A 15035-nucleotide genomic window follows, 5' to 3' on the forward strand; every position below is an offset into this window, starting at 1 on the left:
ATTAATTTTTTATATCTCCCCCAAGTAAACAACTGTATTTATTCTCTGGGTTTTTTTTTTTAATTCACTTATTTAAATTTCATTCAAATTACTTAGAACCAAAAATATCTTTGAAGACTCAGCAGGTCTCTGTACGCTTTCAGTTTTGCACTGTCATTATAGTTTCGGAGGCTTCAGCCATGCCTACAGTACTAGCATATTGATGGATTACCCCTCACTGGAAGACTTAATGTTCTTTATTCAGCTGCCAACGTTTCATAAATGTGAAAGCGGATCATCTCTCCTCAAAACTACAGAGACTGCAGCTGTTTCTAATCAGTAAATCAGTGACCTGGCTCCCTGTAAATGTGCTGATGAGAGCTCTGGCTTCCTCCCCTGGAGATTTTATTCAGGAGACTGTTTTTTCCAACTTCTTAGATTGTGGCAATAAAATGTTTAAGTCAAAGGCAGACATTTGTATAGAAAGATAAATTGCATATTTAGAGAATAAAGTGAATTCTCATTAAGGTTTGATGGTTTCTTGCTTGCTAATATAGATGAAGGTTAACAATTATGACTGCATGCAAGAGCAGCATGATTTAATTTTTTTAAACAGTTCATGTAATAATTGTGTTTCAGTTATAAAGCTGAATGTTTCCGCTAAGAAAAGTTTTTTGGGATTGATGCACTTTTTGACTCTCTTGTGGAGAGTTGGATTAGAAGATTGATGCTGCTGCTGCCAGCAGTTGGCTAACTAAGCTTGGCATTGGGAACGAAACGATGAGGAAGCAGCTAGCCTGGCGCTTTTCAAAAGTTTCAAAAATTATGACTCTATTAGTGCCTGACAACTATATCAAACACAGGTCCACACTGCCTCTTTTAAAACGTCAGCATTTATTTTTTACATTTCCATTTATGAAAAAAAAAAAGATATAAGGATTGCTGAGTCTCAATATAACCGACCTGGTTGAGCAATTAATCCAAATGTTGACGACTACTTCAGAGGACTAAGTTTGCATTCATACTGTCCACTCACAGCCTTTCTTAGATGGTGTACTATATAATAAAGACTTAACAAAGTTAATTCTCATCTTGCAATGTTCTTTACTGATGCATAATAGAGTTTGTGCCCAATGGCATCAACTTCGGCACGCTGATGGCAATAAATATGTTAAATATCAAACTGCATTTGAAACAAAGCAAGTCAAAACAGTTCAGAAATGTTGATCTTTACCTTTAAATACGTGAAATATGAAGCTTACTTACTTTCCCTTCATTAAATCTGCATTCATAATGCATACATGTCATACATGTTCCTCATGTTTGCACAGCACATTCATGATATCTCTGCTTCGTGTAAAGTCTGTTTGTTAAGCTGATATTACAGATGCAAAGACTGGAGACTGTGAGACACTAAAAAATACTAATGGCTACCAGTGCTACCCCTCAGCCTTCTAGTAGATAAACCTATGGTATCAATTTAGAAATCCTGCATCACCTTGGCTTGATGCATGCTCAATCATCCAGGTAAGTAAACCCCAAAAGGTTGATTCTGTTTATCTGGACGTAGCGTTCTCCCACTGAAAACGCTACAACCAGATGAACAGAATCAACCATTTGGGACCTACATCACATTATTCTCACGTTCTAGTATTCACAAGATTGTCAGAAAACTTGACCTCTGACCTTAAAGGTCAATGTCTTGGATTCAAATTCGTCCAAAATCTTTCGTACACCTTTGGTATCAATTTGAACCTCCTGCGTCGCCTGGTTCTTGAGTTATCATATTCACAAACTTGGGTTTCCAAGGTGCCTGCCCGCCTCACGGCCTTTTACGTCAGAGGGATAAAAAGTGTATCCACTTAGGCAGGTCAAGGCTAAGTGGATATGTTTATATACATGGCCATCAAAACTGTTGGTCCGGGGATGTTATATCCCATTTTATAGAGAACAGTCTCTCTGCTGGTTTGGAAAGTCTGAAGCTCCAGTATTTAAAGCAGCCACAATTAAGGAAATGCCTGCACCTTTTATCTCTGAGACAGTGTGAGCAGTGAGTAAACCGCAGTTTTACTGGCTGTGTTGTGGCGAATCCACTAGCCAAAAAAATGGATCGGACATCAATTGTAGAAACGATAGTTTTTATATAAGGCTTCAAAAAGGGGAATGTACAACAAATAAACTGAACTGCTCGACATCAGAGCAACATATAATGGCTTCCCGAAAACTTTCTTCTTGCTAGCAAAAAAAACCCCAGAGTAACTTTCGTCTACCACAAAGGATTCTGGGAAACGCAGTTTTCTAATGAAATACCTGTTAAATGCTCCCCTTTAGCAAAAAATTTAATCTATAATTAACAGCTCTCACTAAACATGTGACTAACACTTAAATCACTTACAAAACAACCAAAATGCTGTTATCAAACAATAAACTGCAATAAAGTTACAACAGGCTGGACTTTCACCAAAATTAAGGGTCTGACCAAGACATCTGTCCATTTTTAAAACTTTTTTGTGAGGAGATTGCTCACAGTTGAATTGTGGCACATTAAAACAGGGGAGACCTTTGTGAAAATACTTGAGAAAATTACTTTATTTTTTCTGATACTCCTCATCCCCTGTGTCATGCTCTCTGCAGTAACACAAAAACAAAACACTTGAGTCTGTTTGAAGCTGCTTCAGCCTAGAGTTACCCATCGTCACTTTATTAAGGGACACCCTGAAACAAAGGGTTCTCATTGCCATGACAGTCAAATAGGTACGGACTGGCCTTATTATCCCCATTGTGGAAAAACCTGACTGGAGAAAATTAATTGTTCTGTAAACTTTAAAGGCTTTTTCATTTTCAACATGTTTGACTCAACCTTTAGAAATGCTGTCAGATGGGTCAGTAGCTAAGAGCGGTGATGTGCTGCATAACTGCACTTTACCTCATGTAACAGTAGAGAGCCATGCTGGTTTAAAGAGCACTGTGGTTAGAGAGACAGCTCCGAAGATCTTTTGGAGTGGTGAACTATGGCATCTTTTCTCCTGATGAAATGCATCAGTAACGAAAGTGTTGGCAGTCAACCTTTAGCCGAGACCTTTACATCAGCTGTTCTCTGAGCAGAGAGCGAGGAGAAAATCTAATTTTTATGAGTGTCACATACAAGGTTACCGCTCCTTTATTACACCTACAAAACACACCTGACGACTGTGGAGAGCTTAGCTTTATCAAAGCAACAACTTCAACACCTTTACAGGTTGTACAAACCATTTTATATGCACCATGTCAACATGTCATGGTCCAAGGGTTGTTTTTAAGTTTTGGATTCAGATCTTTTTCTTCTTTTGTCTGCTCCCTTTAGATATCGCCACCACAGATCATCTGCCACTATCTCACCCTATTGTTTGAATCATTGTCATCTGTCACACTAACTCCCTCCATGAATCATCTCTCTGGCTTTTCTTCTTTCCTGTTCCCTGTTAGTTATTGGTTGTTTGTTCCCTTCCGGTTTTGCTTTGGTGGTTGGTTTGCGTGATGTCTTGTTTGTATCATGTAATATGAAGTTTAAATTAGTTTTCAAGCACAATCAAGTGCTTTGATTGTACATTCAAACCTGGTCAAACTCAGGAAAGAGGTGTGATTTTCAGCGTGTAGTCTGTTCTCTCGGTCTGCTGAGTTACATCACATGTGTTGACTTGCAGAGCAGTTAGTCGTCTCCTTCTTTCCATCTCAGACCGGCCGCCCCTCTCAGCAGATAGACAGCTATTGATAGAGTAAAGAAAAAGCTCCATCTGCCTCTTAATACAGGATAAGACTGTGGGAGGAAGGATGTGGGGCTTAATCTCTCTGTCTTTAATTGTGTCCCAAATCAGACAGATCCTCAAATGTTTAGACCGGCTACAACAAAAAAAGCCTAAAAAGATCTTTTTTCTCAAATATTAAGATATTCGATCAATAAGAACCTCGGTATGTTATATTTTATCCTCTCGTCATCAGTCAGTTATGCAGTGTTAAGTTGATATATGACATAAGTACAGAGAATTTGAATTTAGGTTAAAAAAAACACTATGAGAAGCAAATATTAAAGATTTTTTATTCCCTCACAGTGGAAAAAGGATGCAGCACATTTTGTTTTAAATATGCACGTCTACAAAAGAAATCAAATTTAATTCAGAAAGCCCACAATCTTGATACAAAAACAAGCTTTACTTAGAGTATAAAGTTACCAGAACCGTAGAGGCAAACAAACAGAGCAGGCAGAAAGAGTCTGAGAGAACTAAAAGCACAAAGTCAGCCTGGCAAAGAGGGAGTGGTGAGAGGTTTCAGTGGAATCAGGTGAGCAAAGGGTGATGCAGCAGGTGCAAAGGAGGTACAGGTGGGGGTGACTGCCACGAAGAGACATGATAGTAGGTTAGAAGAAGATAAAAACAGACTTAACAGATGTCTGAAAGACAAAATAAACTAGTGTTTCTGAGTAAACACTGTCAATCCAGTTTTAAAGGGTTTACATGGTATAATTCATTGTGGTTTTTATTCAGAAAGGCAAAATAATAATGTGAATATAATCTATAGCATCAGAATTTTCACCAGCAGAATTTTAATGGAGCTGTGGTCAGGCTACTTAATCAATATATCCATTTATTTATCCATTTATACATTTTATACATTTAGCCATGTATTAAATCTGTTATTATGAAATGCGATTCTAGAATTTATCTATTGGAAAATGTGTTAGCCAAACCAGGGTTTATGGATTTGGACCCTTTGGGGATCCACTGGGAGTGCTACAGGGGTGCAGGGTATCTGGTCTGTTGTCATGAGCCATTCGGTCCTTGCACAGTTCTAGTGAGACCTGGTCCTTCATCCCATCATCACGTCGGACACATTCCAGATTTTTGTGGATAGAATTTCTATGCATAGCCAAGTATGCAAGGTCTCCACTTTGGTGGATGCAAGGTCACCCCTCTGCTTTCAGTAGATGATATGCTTCTGCTGACTTTATCAGCTGGTAACCTTCAGCTCCCACTGGAGTGGTTCACAGCTCAGTGTGAAATGTGGGAATTAGAAATAGTGTGACAGAAATTAGTTTCCTCTAAAAGGTGTCTGGGCTCTCCTGTAGTGATTCAGCCATTAAGGAGGAAATCACAGTAGAGCCGTGACTCCTCCACATCAAAGGGAGTCAGTTGAGGAGGTTCGGGCATCTGACAAGGATTCCTCCTGAATGTCTCCTGGATGAGGTATGTGTCCTACAGGGAGGCAGACCCAGGACTCGCTGTAAAGATCTGTCTCAGAGCTGGACTAGGAATCACTCTGTTCCCGTGGAGGAGGTGGCTGGGGTGAAGGAGATTTGAGCTTCTCTGCTTAGAAGGCTGCCTCTGCAAACAGGAAGTGACAGAAAATGGATGGATAGATAAGGAGAGATTATCTGTATGACATTTTAACCCTGGAGAACCCATGGGGTCAGAGCCGACTCCACGGTTTTCTAGGGAAACCATGGGGTCAGATTTGACCCCATGGGTTCTCCAGGGTTAAGGACTTTTTGTTGTAACCATGGCAACACTTTTATGAGTGACTTGGTGATTTAAAAGGTTAGACTATGTTTTTCCTGGTAACAGCTCACACTGTTGAGCGTGAGTCCTATCCTATCTTACCAGCATGAGGAAAATCCAACCATAACTTAAGGGTGGAAACACCTGTTTGTTTGCCACTGTGGGACAGTAAAACTCTCTTAAAACCAGAATGTTATCACAAGTTAGAAAATGATTTCTTCACCCCAGTCAGCAAGCAATCTCTTTTTAATCTGCAGTGGATGACTCAGATTTACCAAAACTGAAAATATATGAAAAATCAACCTAATATATCAGTTCAGGGATACATCTGTCTCACCCTGCGTCTCTTCATTGGTCCCTCTGCTCCTGTAACATCTGCTGCTATGGCAGAAAAACACTGCACACACATACCACACACAGAAGTGTGTGCGTATTAAAGTCTATGCTCATAATCCATGAAGATGATAATGCACCTAATTAACTGACACCTATACATATGAGATGTCATCACTGACCTATATTACTACTTGCCTATTTCTTAAACACTCTCTATGCCCCCTTTATTTTTCCCTCCATCTGTCTCTCGTGGTAAATCCCTCTCCCTCCTCCTGTCCTTGAGCTGATGTGGGATGCTGCACTCCGTATTCATGCTTTTGTTTTTTGGTGCGCGCCTGTGGGAGTGTGCAGAGTTGTTAAGATGCTTTTAGCCATTGATGTTTAGGTCTTTGCTGCAAAATGTAAATGAAAACATCAAAAGTGAAAGCCAACTCATCTGCTTTTCTTTCTCTCTCGTTCTCTGCAGCCTGCCAGGACCACCTGAGACTAGTGGTGAGTTTGCTCTCCTTCCCACCTTTTCTTCCCCTTTCTCTTGGGAATTGCAGTGATGGGGACAGACATTTGATGCTGGTCCACCTCATCTATACCATGTCGCAGAGTTACAGAGTTTTATGGTTGAGAAATACTCGCTGTTTTCAAGACATTGTTGAGATCTGACCATTTCCTTTATTGCCTTGTGAATAATAGTCTGATGCACCACACATAAGGTTAGACCAGATCTACAATAACGATGTTGGTCCAAATTCATTCTTTTTTCTTGCAAGTCGGTGGTGTGTACAGTAATCTGTAGGCAAAGGTCAAGAGTTTTTTCACCAGTTGTTGTTTGTAGTCTGAGTAGTCACAACCACAAGTCTTTGTTATTGTTTTTTTTTTATCTGCATTCATAGTTAGATTATAAGAGGACAATTATCAGTTATCTATATGCACTAAAGGCTCCAGGACAGTGGCTTTTACCCCCAGAGGCTTAAGCGGAGTATACACAGGAAGGCTTTAGCAGGATTGTGCTGATAACTGACCATCTCAATGAAATCTCATAGACTTTCAGTGATTACAAGCAAAACAAGCCTGGATTGACCACTATAGCGATCCACAGTCAGCTACAAAGGGATGGGAGCAGCAGTGGAGCTTTCAGCTTCTAACGGCAGCTTTTCCAGATCAGTTTGCTTGTGCCTAACTTAGAACTAACTTAGCTCTTATATATTTTGCTGTGAGACTGGATCTTATTCTCATCATTTTAATAGTTTATCACAAACTGTATGATGTAGCCTAACACACACCTCTCTGTTAACTGCACATCTGTTGTGAATGTCCTGTTCAGTACCATTGATTCTGCCTTTGCATTTGCATGTTCCAGTTTAACTGGGTTTCATACTTACTGGTTGTGTTTGTCACCGTTTCAACTCGGTGTAGCAAACTCCAGATATTTCCACTCACAGACTTTAGAAGTGAAAATTGAAGGTTGAAAATATGTGTTTATGTTTTCCCCTCAGTTTTTGAATGGATTGATAAGCAAATAATAAATATCGCCTCAGTGTAAAAAATAATTATCAAAGCCTCAAAATGAGGACTCACAGATGTCAACTATTGGAATGGGTGCGAAAGAAAGAGCAAGCTTGAGGGACAGAAGTAATCTGCATGTAAAACACCAGGACACAACCATAATGTAAAGCACAGAGCACAGAGATGAACGCTAGCAACGGCTTCGACCACTTAGGCTCAAGCAGAGGTCTTCTAAAGATTCACTGCAGAAATCAGCCATGAGACACAAAAGACACATAAAAATCTGCAGCTTTAGCTCTGTGAGATATTCAGTGACTCCACACTTACATTTTTTTAAATTGATTTATACTCTTAAATTTTACCATTCTTTGTATAGAAAACGCACACACACCATACACAAGCAGCAGTGAGTGACTTTCTGCACTTTTTGCACAAAAGCACTCAGTTCCACGCGTGTCAATGAATGGCCAAATAGCGTGAAGCCTTGAAGGGCTAATGCAATGCATTCTGGGTAACAGCCACTATGATGCCTCATTAGTTGTATCCCGCAGCGACCCAACCAAGTGATGAATGGGTGCTGTGTGGGGGTCATTACTGTGCTTGTATGCATGTGTGTGTCTTTGGATCACTTTGCTCTTGTTGTATGTGTGTGTGTGTGTGTGTGTGTGTGTGTGTGTCTTTTACTCTGCTCTTTGTATGTGCATGGGTGTTGGGTGTAATTGAAATATCTGCCACACACGTTTACTGCATGTCTGTATTAATGGAGATCATCTCGTTCAGAATTTGCTGAGGGAGCTCTGAGCTCAGGTCAAGGTGACAGGAACCGAGAGGGAAACTGCAGAACACTCAATTAAGGTGTCCAAATGAATCACCACCCTGAGCGCGTGCACACAAACCCACAGACACACACCCACACACCATGGTAACCCTGACTCTGCCAATATACGTACCATTTTTTTTCCATTATTGCCATATTAGATAGTGCACTCCTCTCCCTGTCTCACTCTTTAATGTCTCTGTTCATCCTTCTGCTCTCATCTTTTGTTTCTCTACTTCCCCCTCCCATTTCTTCATCTTTTCTGCCACCCAGACTCGTCATGTCTCTTTATTTACCCCTGTCAAGTTAAAGAGTATCCTTATACATTATTTATTTGTGTGCGTGTGTATATGAGTTGCTCGATTGAATATCTTCATTCCGATGTTGAATTCAGGTTATGCAATATTCAAATTCAAAGACTTTCAGTTTCAGACATGCTTGGACAGCACAAGTTACAAACACTGGAGCTGTGCTCAGATTATCCACTAAAATGTATTGTTACATAATTACACCAGATAACATGCTGCATAAACAGATGCTGGAACATCTGCATCATATTTGTGGCCATAAACAGCAGCGTTGCCATAGCAGCTTATCACCTACAACATACTTTATTGTGACATTAAAAATGAGTAACTGTTTTTTTAAAGCAGTGGTAATTTAATCAGTCCACATTTATCGTGCAGCACTTTTCCTGCAGGTGAGTTTAAAGTGCAGTGCTTATTGTTCAGACTGAACAATAAGACTGAACAATTGTATCCAAAATGAGCGATTAAATATAAATGAAATGAAATAAATGTAAACAAAAACATAGATTGTATGAGTGTAACGTGAGGGTTCGTTGTGTGGTTCTGAATCTCACGGAACTATTAGAAACAGCAAGATGGAGATGGATGACTTACTCTCTGCACACCTTCCTGTGTACAGCCCTCGTGATACTTCACTGGCCACTCAGAAGCCAGGAAATCCTACACTCAGATAAATGCAGGAAAACCAACTAGGTAGATTCAACACATACTTATTACTGCTTTGAAAGTGCATGTGTAAACATTCAGACATTCAGATACATATAAATATCAAAACGGTAAACCACCAAACTTGCTCTATAACCCTCATAAACACCTCTTTGTGCATCAAATGACATATACATTTGCTTCTACACTTTACATTACTATACTGGTTATCCCTAGCACATTTATACTTTAGGATGAGCAACTACAATCTGAAATATGGCTCCAATATGTGTTTTAATAATAATTTTTATGGTCATCTGTGTCAGCTAAACAGTTCTCATCAGAAACCCTAATAAAGTCAGCCATGTGCATGGAAAATGAAACAAAAGCCAAAGCAGTGAAACATATTCCATATTCCTATAGAAGAGAAGACACTACTTCCTTTTCACTCAAGAGAATTATGTCTTATTCCAACCTGAGCTCTTACTGCTTAAGGACATAGAAACACCAGAGTCAAAATAATTGGTTAAAATTTTGTCTCTTTTGAAAGTTAATAATCTTTGATAATGTTACCATAACAAATGGAAACAAAAGAATTCATAGAGTTCAAGAACTCAGAAATGTGATGGATGGTAGAAAAGAAGGCGTTAGGTGAAACAGACGAGCCTGTCCTGAAACATAACCTCTGCCCTTCAGGACAGGAAGGAAGCAGTGGCGCAGAGAAGGAAGAAGAGAGGAGCTGAAATCATATAATGTCTTTGTAAGCCAGTTTTTTCCTTTTCTTTTGTTTTTTCCAAAGCTAACCGCTAATCAAGGACCTCAACAAAAACATGTACAGTGAAATAAAATAAAAACGATTTCCTTCCTTCTCCTGTCATCTCTTGTTAGTCATCAGGAACAACTGCACATTAAAATTCTGGGAACGTCATTATTCCCTTTAGCTGGTATTAACTGTGGAGTCTGTCCAGTAGAGTTGTGTATCTAAATTATTCATGCGGCTTTGCTTGTACAGGTGTTAAGACTCAAAGCAAAACGTCTCTCTGGATACGATGCAGAATTACTTTTCAGACTGCAAAGCTGTTATATTGTATTGGGATTCCCTCCTTCTACCATTTTGGTTGTAAAATAATTTATGAGGTGAAGCTCCTTCATACAGTCTGAACAATGCAGGGCACCATGGGGAGGGGTGTGTGTGGGGTTGTGTCTTTCAGTTGGTATAATTCATTCCTTGCTGATCTCATGTGATTCTGTTAGTAAAAAGTGAGCAAAGTGGACAGATTCAACATCACTGAAAGAAATCGACAGTAAGAACTAAATTCCTCTGGCAGATTTTAATGATACACACCACCTATGATCAAAGAAAATAAGTTTTAAATTTCAATTCATTGTTCATAAAACTGTGCAGGGTGTGAAATTATTTTATAACACTTGAATTTGGAAGTGCGTGCATGCGTGTGTCTCCTGTGAGCCGGGTGGAGTCATTGAACTGAACTGACAAATGCTGTCCAACATGCCGGCCCCTGAATCCTGGGCTTCAGTTTAGCTGAGTGAAATTCTAAGGGTTTTTTTCTGCTCAGTAGCAATAATTAGCAGATAATGATATAGGTACTGCACTGTTAGAGTCCAGCTTTGCAGCCAGTTTTCTAACTGATGATTTAGCATTCAACCTTCTGGTCTAAATACACCTCTGGTTCCAAAAAACAAGAACAGCAACAACAGCAGACAAGATGCTAACACACAACTGTCAGAACCCAGAGTGAGACTGATATGAGTGCTTATCTGGGGAACTTGCTGGAAATTCTTGAGTTCTTAACAAACTTTATTTCAGAACGATACTTTTACTGTGCATTCACACAGTTCTCGGGACATGTTCAGTGACAAATGCATAGTTCTATAAGCGTTAGATGTCTGAAAATATCTGATGGAGGTAAATCCAAAGCTTGGACTTTGAGCTTCTGGGTCTAGGTTGAGACTGCTGAGACAAATGAAATGGTTCTGATGAAAGCCAAGGTGGAATTGACTCACATAGAGGTTAGCAGGCACAATAAACAGCTGCTGAGGTGAATCCGGGTGTAAATTGAGGTCTGTGATTAATTTGACCTGTGGGCTTTAGTGAGCACGAACAGACACACGTTATATGGACAGGATGCCTCTAGAGACAAGTAAGAGAAGAGTTTAAAAGAAGAGAGGATCGATATTTAGATGCTTCTCACGTCTCTATTATTTTGTGACCAGCAGGCATCTTTTAGAGCTGAGGAGCTGCAGCTGTTTGGCCTCTGCCGCTCTGCTGGTAAGTCTCCATCAGTCATGTTCACAGGTATAATTATAGCTCTTTGGTTTGTGATTGGCAGGCTGGGCAGCAAATCAGTCGCAACCCCAGAATGTTATATTACTTTTAGGGCTTTTTCAAAACTTTTAGTTTTCGTCCAATAAACCCCAATTTTGACATTTTGTGTCACTAAGCAGTTTTCAGTGTACTGGTCTTATTATTATCCCTGCAGTGGAACCAGATAGCCTGTCTAAGAGTGGATGAATCACAGGGAAATTATTATTTTTATCGCATTGATGCCAGTTAGTCTTTTATCACTGTGGACTATGTTCACACAGCATCGGAGGGTCTCGGGAGGTTAAGTGGCCGTTGAAGCAAACAGTTTATCAGACTGCTTCTGCTTCACATTCAAGTGCTCAGCTAGAAAAAGTAAGGTGGCTTTTAATGAGAAGCAAGAGTTTGTAACAGTGCATAGAGCCAGCTGCAGTCTGTTATTAGAAAAGCAACTAATGTCGAGGATTTTTCAGCACTCTAACATTTTTTCATCTTTTGCAGTTCCTATGAACTTTTAGGTAAAGAGCTGCAGGCTGAACACCTCCAGCTTTTCAGGAAGGTCACAAACTTTTTAACTGTGCTTTGCGTTTTTTAAAAAACACATCAGATCAGATCAGCTGCTCATATTGTGACGCGAAACCAGACTGTTAACCTGCTGTTTGCCTCTGCTACTTGCTGTAATCGCTATGCATTTAATTCTTGAAGAGTTCGGCTGTTTATTTTGAATCAGTTTTATTGAGGAGCAGCAGAGATTTCTTAAACCCTTTTAGACTGTGGATTTATTTCTGAAAGGAAATCGGAGGATTAACATTACCTGTGCTGGTCAGTGATTTAAATCCAATCCAGAGAGTGCATGTGGGTCATTATTCACCCTCATCACAAGACTAATTACACTCACAATTAGCCTCCATTTCTCTGTGAACCTCGTGGCCCTATTGTAATTTAAATCTAGAGGGATACCCTTTTTTTTCCATCACAGGAGAGCTGCCTCTTCTGTCCCTTCTTTAATCAGCATTGTGTTAAATTACATTTTTGCTTTTTTGCCAGAGGAAAACAGTGATTTGGGCAGCACACCAGAATAAAAAAGTTGTCATCTGGAGAGAAATCATCAGCTCACCACATGTGCTGCTGTCACGTAAATTGTCTTTTAGTCTTGTAGAATGATTGTCACATTTTATCGAAATCACTATGGTTAAAATGTTGCATATATATGTAAAGAAGCCGTGTTTCATATGTCCTGCTCAATAACTGAGAGACCAACATATTTACTGTGGGCCTGAGTTACAACAAAGCTGACTTAGACATGATGAAGCAACAACTTGACTAATACACATTGTCTCATAATTAGTAGTTAACAATGTGAACCTTAAGCTACAGTCCCACACACCAACGCAGATCTCTGTCCTAATGGGGACACACATACGATCTTCTGTTTTTGGCTATTAATGAACAAAATCAAGTTGAAAACCAGCTCAAAGACACTTCAAAGCGATCGCCTCTGTGATTCTGAGCAGAACATGAGCAGGTAGATGTAGAGACTTCTGCCTGACTGCTCATCAGTTTGTTACCTGTTGAAGTTCAGGCTCTGCTGAGCTGTGGTCAGCACTGACTCATCGCTCTTTATCATCACTCTGGGTTGTTGGCTAGTTTTGTGTTAGCATGCTGTCTGTGCAGATGCTCACAAAGAGCTGAAGTTGTGTTAGCAGTGTTTCTGTGCTGGATGCAGTTGCACTTTATCATCACGCTCTTGTTTTTTTCAGCAATAAAAATAAAAGTAATGTTTATATCGCCACTCCTCAAAAGCTGTATCGCCCTACTGCTCCACCATTTTCCTCCTCCTTCACATGAACTGAAATCTTTCTGCCTGTGCAGAAAACTGAAGAACCTCTGAGCGTCCTGTCAGGCAGGATACTTTAATCTGGGGCAGTAGAACAGATGTAGCCTCAAATCCATATTTACTGTCTTTTTGTCATTGTTGTTGTTTTATTGGGGCGTTTTTTGGGGGAAGATTTTTCTCTGTGGACTGAACTCCATTCTTACCGAGTTGCTGCAGGCTTTGTGCTCAGTGACCATTTAAGGCAGGATTATGACAGAAACTGCTCTCAGAAACTGTCAGCTGCAGCAGCTCAGTGGAGCTGGAGCACGTTTCACTGCAAATGGCTGCCTGCAGTACATTTTTAAAAAGAACAGCTTTGACATTTAAATGGTCATAAATCTTTTATTCTCTATAGTTTCTAACGTGGCATATATTCTGAACTGGCACATGTGCACAACTACCTGGAAAGCAAATAAGGAGTTGAGCTGGAAACTTGGGCAACGTGAGAGAGAAAATGAGCAGAGAAAGAGGAATGGAAAGCTTTATGCCCTGTAGCTGCCAACTACAGTATAACCCTGCAGATGCACACGGAGAAACAAATGTACTCACAACCAACACACACACACACACTCACAGTTGTAATCCTCCGACTGTGGAGCTGCTTGTCCACACCCTCAGGACTAAAACTGTCTTTTAAATACAATAAAGTATAATCCTGTGAGCAGACATGCACACCAGGCAGCATTTTTTCTGCTCTTCTTTCACTGTTTTTAATTCTTATTTTATTTTCAGGCCTCAGTTTATCCTCTGATCTGCTTTTACACTGTATTCATGCAGCTGCTGCTCTTGTTTTGAATGACCTGTTGTGCACTGAAAATGAGTTTATACATCTCAAGCAGATGGCTTGCTGTCTTAGTTCGAAGCTGTGGAGGAGAACTGAACAAATCATGGGCTGAAGAACTAAATGATCGATTTTATCAGTGTTACAAACGGTGAGCTTAATTTCTGTGATGCTGGAAACAAAGTAAACAGTTAAAATAGCAGATAATTATCTCACAAGGGACATAATGAAGAGCCGGACGTGCATAAAAAATTCAGTACTTCAGGTTTGACAGACAGGTGGACCTCAGATGCTGCTGGAGGTGAAAATCAGTCTGTTTTGTTTTACTGCATTCTGCATGGGAAACCTTCACTTCGTACGACACTTTCACGATGAGATCACAATGTAAACAAAAGGGAAAGTGCACTGATTTGAAACAAATTATGGTGTCCAAGAGTGTTACTGTTTTTTCTTACGTAAACTTACATTTGTCTCCAACTGTGGTGTCTTACCTCTGCTTTTATTAACAGTGTTTGGGGACTGTGTTTGCTGTAGAAGGACATGTTTTCTGCGGTATTCCTGATTAATACCAGATTTTTGCTGATAAATAATTCTGGCTTTCCTCGACCATATTTTTGTTTTATAAAGTATTTAATGTCAAATTGATGACTGAAGTGCAGCACTTGGATTCTTACTGTGGAGACAAGCTCGTGGTTATGTACAACATGTGGTTTGGCATTATCTTGCCAAAATAATTAAGGCCTTGTTAGCAGTGTATGTTACTCCAGAACCTTTAAATATTGAGTATTAATAGAGCCTTCAGAGTTAGTTACCCATTCCATACTCACTAATGTATCTCCACATTGTCCTCATCTGTGGCTTTTGAACTGCTTGGGGAAAATGTGGTTTTCCACACTTTTTTTCTTTACATCTTAGAACTAAATACAGTGTAAATGCACA

The 15035-nt window shown here is 39.8% G+C and overlaps 1 protein-coding gene across 2 annotated transcripts in view; it reads left to right on the forward strand.

Moving 5' to 3' along the window:
- Positions 1-15035, forward strand: part of slc8a2b (solute carrier family 8 member 2b) — a 201268-nt gene that overhangs the window by 95782 nt on the left and 90451 nt on the right. For both annotated transcript variants that reach the window (XM_084951825.1, XM_084951824.1), the window contains exon 3: positions 6313-6338. The gene's annotated coding sequence lies outside the window, so the exon portion shown is untranslated. The remainder of the gene's footprint in view (positions 1-6312; positions 6339-15035) is intronic.

Source organism: Perissodus microlepis, chromosome 14 (genome assembly GCF_051167445.1).
Source record: "Perissodus microlepis isolate ML-2025 ecotype Zambia chromosome 14, ASM5116744v1, whole genome shotgun sequence".
NCBI classification, from domain to species: domain Eukaryota; kingdom Metazoa; phylum Chordata; class Actinopteri; order Cichliformes; family Cichlidae; genus Perissodus; species Perissodus microlepis.